The sequence below is a fragment of the Megascapheus bottae genome, unplaced genomic scaffold (assembly GCF_031878675.1).
Source record: "Megascapheus bottae isolate mThoBot1 unplaced genomic scaffold, mThoBot2.hap1 HAP1_SCAFFOLD_45, whole genome shotgun sequence".
NCBI classification, from domain to species: Eukaryota; Metazoa; Chordata; class Mammalia; order Rodentia; family Geomyidae; genus Megascapheus; species Megascapheus bottae.
This window is the reverse complement of record NW_028327483.1, coordinates 1,270,103-1,276,748: the sequence shown is the minus strand read 5'-3', so window position 1 is coordinate 1,276,748 and position 6,646 is coordinate 1,270,103.

Genomic DNA, 6,646 nt, shown 5'->3' with positions numbered 1-6,646 from the left:
CTGTTGACCATTTTTATTTCTTCAGGTAAACTCTGTTCAGCTCCTTTGCCCATGTTTGGATCAGGTTAATAGTTTGGGTGGGATTCATTTCTTGACCTCTTGTCTATTTTGGATACTAGGCCCTTATTGGATATATGAATGGCAAAGAGCTTCTCCCAGTCTGATATTTGTCTTTCTAGTTTAGTAACTATGTACTTTGCTGTGCAGAAACTTTTTATTTCAATGTAATCACATTTGTTAAGTCCCTCTCATATTTGCAGCACCCCTGTGACTTTTCTTTTAATTTTTTTTGGGGGGGGAATGGTTCTAGGGCTTGGACTCAGGGCTGGGGCACTGTTGTTGAGCTTTCTCAAGGCTAGCACTCTACCATGTGAGCCGCAGGACCCATTCCAGCTTTTCTGAGTATGTGGTACTGAGGAATTGAACCCAGGGCTTCATGCATGCTAGGCAAGCATTCTACCACTAGGCCACACTTTTGGCCTTCTTTAAAATCTTGGTTGTTTTTGTTGGTGGTGGTGGTTGAGCTCTTCAGCTCAAGGTTACAGCCCTACACCTTGAGCCACAGCTTCACTTCTCAGTTTCTCATGATTAATTGGAGATAAGAGTCTCATGGACTTTAGCACCTGGGCTGGCTTTGAACCTTGATCCTCAGGTCTTCACCTCCTGAGTAGCTAGGATTACAGGCATGAGCCACCATGCCCGGCCTAATTTTTTTTGATGGGCTTGGGCTTGACCTCAGGAACTGTCCACTCTCTTGAGCCTCTTTGTGCTCAGGTTATTACTCTACCACTTGAACCACAGCACCAGTTCCAGCTTTTTTGAGTAGTTTATTAGTCTCATGTGGTCTTTCCTGCCTGGGCTGGCTTTGAACTGCAATCCTCAATCTCAGTCTCCTGAGTAGCTAGGATTACCGGCATGAGGGCTGGGAGTTTAGCCTAGTGGTAGAGTGCTTGCCTAGCATGCATGAAGACCCGGGTTTGATTCACATACATAGAAAAAGCCAGAAGTGGTGCTGTGGCTCAAGTGGTAGAACTCTAGCCTTGAGAAAGTCCAAAGGCAGGCCAGCTCAAGCACAGAGCCCAGCACTGGCAAAAAAAAGATCTTTACTGATAGCATTTTAATTTTCCATTGTACTAACATTTCTTACCTCCAAGTATGTGAATATAATAGTTAATATAGTATAATGTGATATTATAGGATATTTATTGCTAAATGTATGGCAGGCATCCTGCTAGTTTCATGCCAGTGGTAAGTGAGTGAGCATTGTGCCTGCTTTATCAAACTTGCAGTGAATTGGAGTGGCTGGGGACAAAGAGATCACAATAACATGGAGGAAGGGGAGTGGCTCAGTGATGGAGGGTTCATCTACCAAGCAGGAAGCCCAGGTTCAGTTCCTCAGCATCACACTCACAGAAAAAGTTGGAAGTTGCACTGTGGCTCAAGAGGCAGAGTGCTAGCCTTGGGCAAAAGAAGCTCAAGGACAGACCCCAGGCCCTGAGTTCAAGTCCCAGGACCAGCAAAATCAATAGCCACAAGGAAAGGTTGTATCACTCAGGGCACATGGCTCTGAAAGGAGGCATGGCCGGATCAGGTGAGACTCATTTGGATCATGGAGGGGCTCGTATTCCTTGAAGAATTCCAGGGACGGTAGGATGAGGAGCAGGGATGTAGGTGCTGGAGAAGGAGGGAGAGGACAGGCTCTAATGTTGAGGCTTTCTTCCAGAGGCTTTCAGAAGTCCCAAGTGAGCTCTTGAGGGTATGGAAAGGAGCTACAGAAGCCACATATGCACCTAAGCACAGAGGGAAGAGGGATGGTTCTGGCTGAGGAGGTGCTAGAGGCCTCAAATACAATGGTCTTGGGATGGTCAGATGTGCAGAATGGCCCATGGGTTCTGGTACAGGTGGTGGCAATGCTGGGTGTAGCAGCACTGCATGGGAGATATGTGGGGCAGGGTTCTGGAGTGGGGCTCGGGTGTGCAGTTAAGCCTGCAATTTTAACAGGTGGAAAGAAAGCAGGGGGTCTCACCGAGTCCCCCAGTAGAATGGGCTGTGTGACCAGATGGAGTCAGCGAGGAATCAGTCATGAAAGAGACAGTCTGGGCAGTGGACCCTGTACCCAAAAATGCCAGAACAAAAGGCTCCCACTGACTGAGGAGAGACCTCTGCAGGGTGGGCTAGAAGGAAGATCTGAGGAGGCCCAGCTGATGATGCTGAGGGGGGAGGGAAAGGGGGAGGCAGTGGGGGGGAAAAGCCTGATGAAGGCAGCCTGGAGAGGGCATCCAGCATGGCAGTGAGGCTGTCAGCGGGGCAGCTGGCGTGATGAGGGCATCCAGCCTGGCGGTGAGGCTATCGGTGGGGCAGCTGGCATGGTGAGGGCGTCCAGCATGACAGTGAGTCCTTGGGGGTGGAGCCCTTGGGAGGGCGCCAGGCTGGAGGAGTCTGGCAGGTGAGTGGAGTGGGAAGGTGGAGTGGAGATGGGGCACTCAACACTTCTTGGGATCCATTGGAAAGTGGGCAGAATTGCAGTAGGTCCTGATGGGGGTCTATGGTCCCCGAATGTGAAAGTCCAGCCCACCTCCTCAGGTGACAGGCCCCACCTGGCAAATGGACCTGCATGGCGGGTGAGCCCTACAGGCTCCCAGAAGCCGGCCGGCATGGACTGCTTTAGACCCAGGCACAAGAGTGTAGAGCCCACCCCAAACACACACCCTCCAGCCCCAGGCCCAAGCAGGTCCTTCACTCTGCCCCCAACACCCCACTCTGCAGGTCACCACGGTGACCCTCTACACCTCTCCATTGAAGGTGATCTGGTCTGCTGAGGTCCCCACCAATTCCTTAGAACTCAACCAGCCACTGGCTCCTGAGTTCTGGGTCAGATTCGCCCCCTGGCTCATACGTGACTGCATTCACACAATTGGTCCCTGTTGTCTTGGGTGTGGCATACTACCTGGAGGTCTCAGGGGTCTTTGCCCTCCTCTTGGCTTGACGTTCTTTGGAGAATCAGCAAAGTACTTCTCAAGTGGTCTTTGCAAGGCACAAAGTAGTGGATGAGATGGGTGCAGTGGCTCACATCTGTAATCCTAGTTACTAAGGAGCCTGAGATCTGAGTATCGAGGTTCAAAGGCAGCCTGGGCACTGAAGAACATGAGACTCTTACTTCCAATTCATCACTAGAAAGGGAAGTGCTGCTGTGTTTCAGGGGTAGGGCGGCCTGAGATCTGAGTATCCAGGTTCAAAGCCAGCCTGGGCACGGAAGAATATGAGACTCTTACCTCCAATTCATCACTAGAAAGGGAAGTGCTGCTGTGTTTCAGGGGTAGGGCGGCAGCCTTGAATGGAGGAGCGCAGGGATAGGGCCCAGGTCCAGAGTTCAAGTCCCACAAATGGCAAAATAAAACCCCCCAAAACAAAAAACAACAAAAAAAGTAGTGGATGAGCTTGGGCTTTACTCCAAAGGACATGACCCAAACCTGTCAGCTTTACCCCATTCCCTCCGCAAGGATTAGCTGCCATGCACTGTCTCTGTCACCAAGTGTCCCTGTCACACACTGCCCCTGTCACACACTGCCCCTGTCACACACTCTCCCTGCCCACGCAACGCTTGAATAGCTAGGATTATAGAAATAAGACACTGTGCCTGGCACAAATTATAGTTGTAATAAAATAATACAAAATACAAAACTTGTGATTTAAAACAGGGATGTTCAGTTACTAATGTGTATGAGGATAGTCCAAATCCTAAATCAAGAAGTCCAGTTTAACCTTCCTGACCACCTGAATATGGAGTTTACTTTTTGAAAGCTCAGCCCCACTGAAGCTCAGGGTTGCTTCCAACCAGTCCCAAGGCAGAAAGCTGTCTCTCTACAGCTATTAAAATGACTCCTAACTGTATTCACTGAATGCAGTTAACTTTAATGCTGTGGTTTTGAATCCCTCTGAAATGGCTTGGATTTAATGTAAAAAATTATCCCACCATGCAATCATGACATTTCTGCTCTCAATTGTGAATATGGAAAGTTAACATGAATTGAGAAGTAGTTGATACATCCCGAAGGAGTATTTTCAGTAATAACTAGTTTTAATAAAGGTGTAATTTGTATTGATTTCAGTTATTGAATTATTTTATGGAAACATTAGTTTACAAATTCTGTATGTATATTTAGAATGGAATTGCTTGTATAAAATCTATATCTAATGAAGTGGGGATTCATCTTTAGTGGAGAGTGTAACATTCTACTTAAGTTAGTAAAGATTCTTCTCCCATAAGAAGGATTTCTGCTTTTAAAGCCCATGTATAATTTGTGTGTGTGTGTGTGTGTGTGTGTGTGTGTGTGTGTGTGTGTGTGACTTAAACTCTGGACCTAGGCATTGTCCCTGAACTCTTCAGCTCAAGGCTACTGCCCCACCCCTTGAGCCACAGCCCCACTTGTGGTTTTCTGATGGTTAATTGAAGGTAAGAGTCTCATGGACTTTTTAGTGCCAGAGCTAGCTTTGAACAGCAAACCTCAGGCCTCAGCCTCCTCAGTAGCTGGGATTACAGGAGTGAGTCACTGTGGCTAGATTTTTCTCCACAAACTGTGGGGCAAAATCACACAGGTTCTTTCCTGACCTCTTCATTTGCCTTCTTTCCCAGCCATGCTTCCAGAATCTTTTGTTCATTGTCAATAGCAGGAAAGAATGACAAAGTCTCTGGTGATTTGCTTTTTATTTCTTACATTGCATTTTATGAATCTAAGGGTGTCCAAGAATTAAAAACAGAAAAACATATTCAGCTTTGGGAACAGGTTCATAAGTCAGATAACAATGGTTTGTGGATTCATCAGATTATAACATCTTACATTCTGTCTAAATTAATGCAGATTTGCTTCAGTTTGTTTCTAGTTTTTCTAATGTGATAAAAAGTAGTCACACATATTATGTGATTCAAGGACACCTAGGAAGTAACTTCCCATGGAAGGTAAATTTTCACTATCAACTTATCAGAAATCTCATTCTCATGCCTAACATTAAACTGTGTTAAGTTCTACTGCAGTTAATGAAATAGTGTGGTCAAACCCACCTTCAAATATTCTGGAGGAATGAGTTAGCTATTTGTCCTTAAATTATTCTCCATATAGGCTTTTGAAGTGCTTTGTGGTCTTTGTTTACTTGAAAGTTAAGCTTCCTTTGATACAGTTTATGGTGCTTTTAGAAATCCCTCTTTCCATTCTCTAGAGACTCATCAGAGATAAGATCTAGTGATTAATTGGAGATAAGGAATCCTACTATCTACGTATTAATTGGAGATGAGTCTCAGCTTCTTTAGTGCCTAGGCTGGCTTTGAACTATGATCCTCAGCTCTCAGCCTGATTAACAGCTAGGATAACATGGCTGAGCATAAATGAAAATTTTATCAAGAAATACTTGATTCATTTTCCAACTATATTCTGTATTGTAGCAGCTAGGCAATGTTCACAAAAGTTCGTGCTAACCTTTCTTTTGCTCAGGAAGGAAATACCAGGCTATCAATGATCAGCCTTAATCTTTGGAAATTTGATAACAAAATTGATTACAATAGCATGTTTTTGTGCTACTTACTTTTATTTTTTAGCATATTTTTATTTGGGGACCTAAATGAAATCTTGTAAGGACCAAATTAATCATTACCTACCTTCCTAAGTATTGTTGCTCCCTTTAACACTCACCTTTAAGCTATGATTTTCAAAGATCTACTGATGTGGTTTGTATTCCCTGTGAGGTCCTGCAGGTTTTGATTGCATATGAAGGTACTTTTCTTTTTTCTTTGTCCTGGGCTTGAGCTCAGGGTCTGAGCACTGTCCTTGGACTTTCTCCAGGCTAGAGTTCTACCACTTGAGCCTCAGCAACACTTCTGGCTTTTTTCTATGTATGTGGTACCAAGGATTCAAACCTGGGTCTACCAGTGGACTAAACTCCCAGCTGTGAGGGCACCTTTTAATAGTAGCTCTAAATGGCTTTTTCAGTGAGGCAGAATATGAACATGCAGGAATTATTATTTGTTTACTTCCTTGTTAGTGAATTTTATCAAAATGAGCTAAAACTACTCTATCAGACACCTGCTTGTAACTCACGTTGTCATGCCAAATTATTAGCTCCTTAATTTTTTGTTTGTCTCTATTGCTAGCAGCAGAAATGTATTCTGATGTATTAGGGAAACTTTGTATTTGTAATTATCTCCATAATATTGGGGAAAATGTGTATTTTGAGTTTTCTTTCTCCCACTCTATGAATAACTCAGGAAGCTGGAAGTATTTTATGTAAGACAAAAGCATACATGCAGAAGAATAAAATTCTAGAACTGATGTGCTCATGATTCAAATCTAATTTCTTGAAGGAAATGTGTCATTGCAGGAGGTGGTGTCATTTGGTGATGTGGCTGTGGACTTCAGTTGTGAGGAGTGGCAGGACCTAAACATTGCTCAAGGACCCTGTATGGAGATGTAAAGCTGGGGAACTACAGCAACCTGGTTTCCTTGGGTGAGCAAAAATCATCTGATCTTGAAAGATCAAATTATCTTTAGAGGATAAGTGAAGTTAGTTCTATTAGTTCTATTTAGATGAACTATTTCTATCAGTGGGAAATTTCATTTCTTTTTTTGCTTCTCTCTCTCTCTCTCTCTCTCTCTCT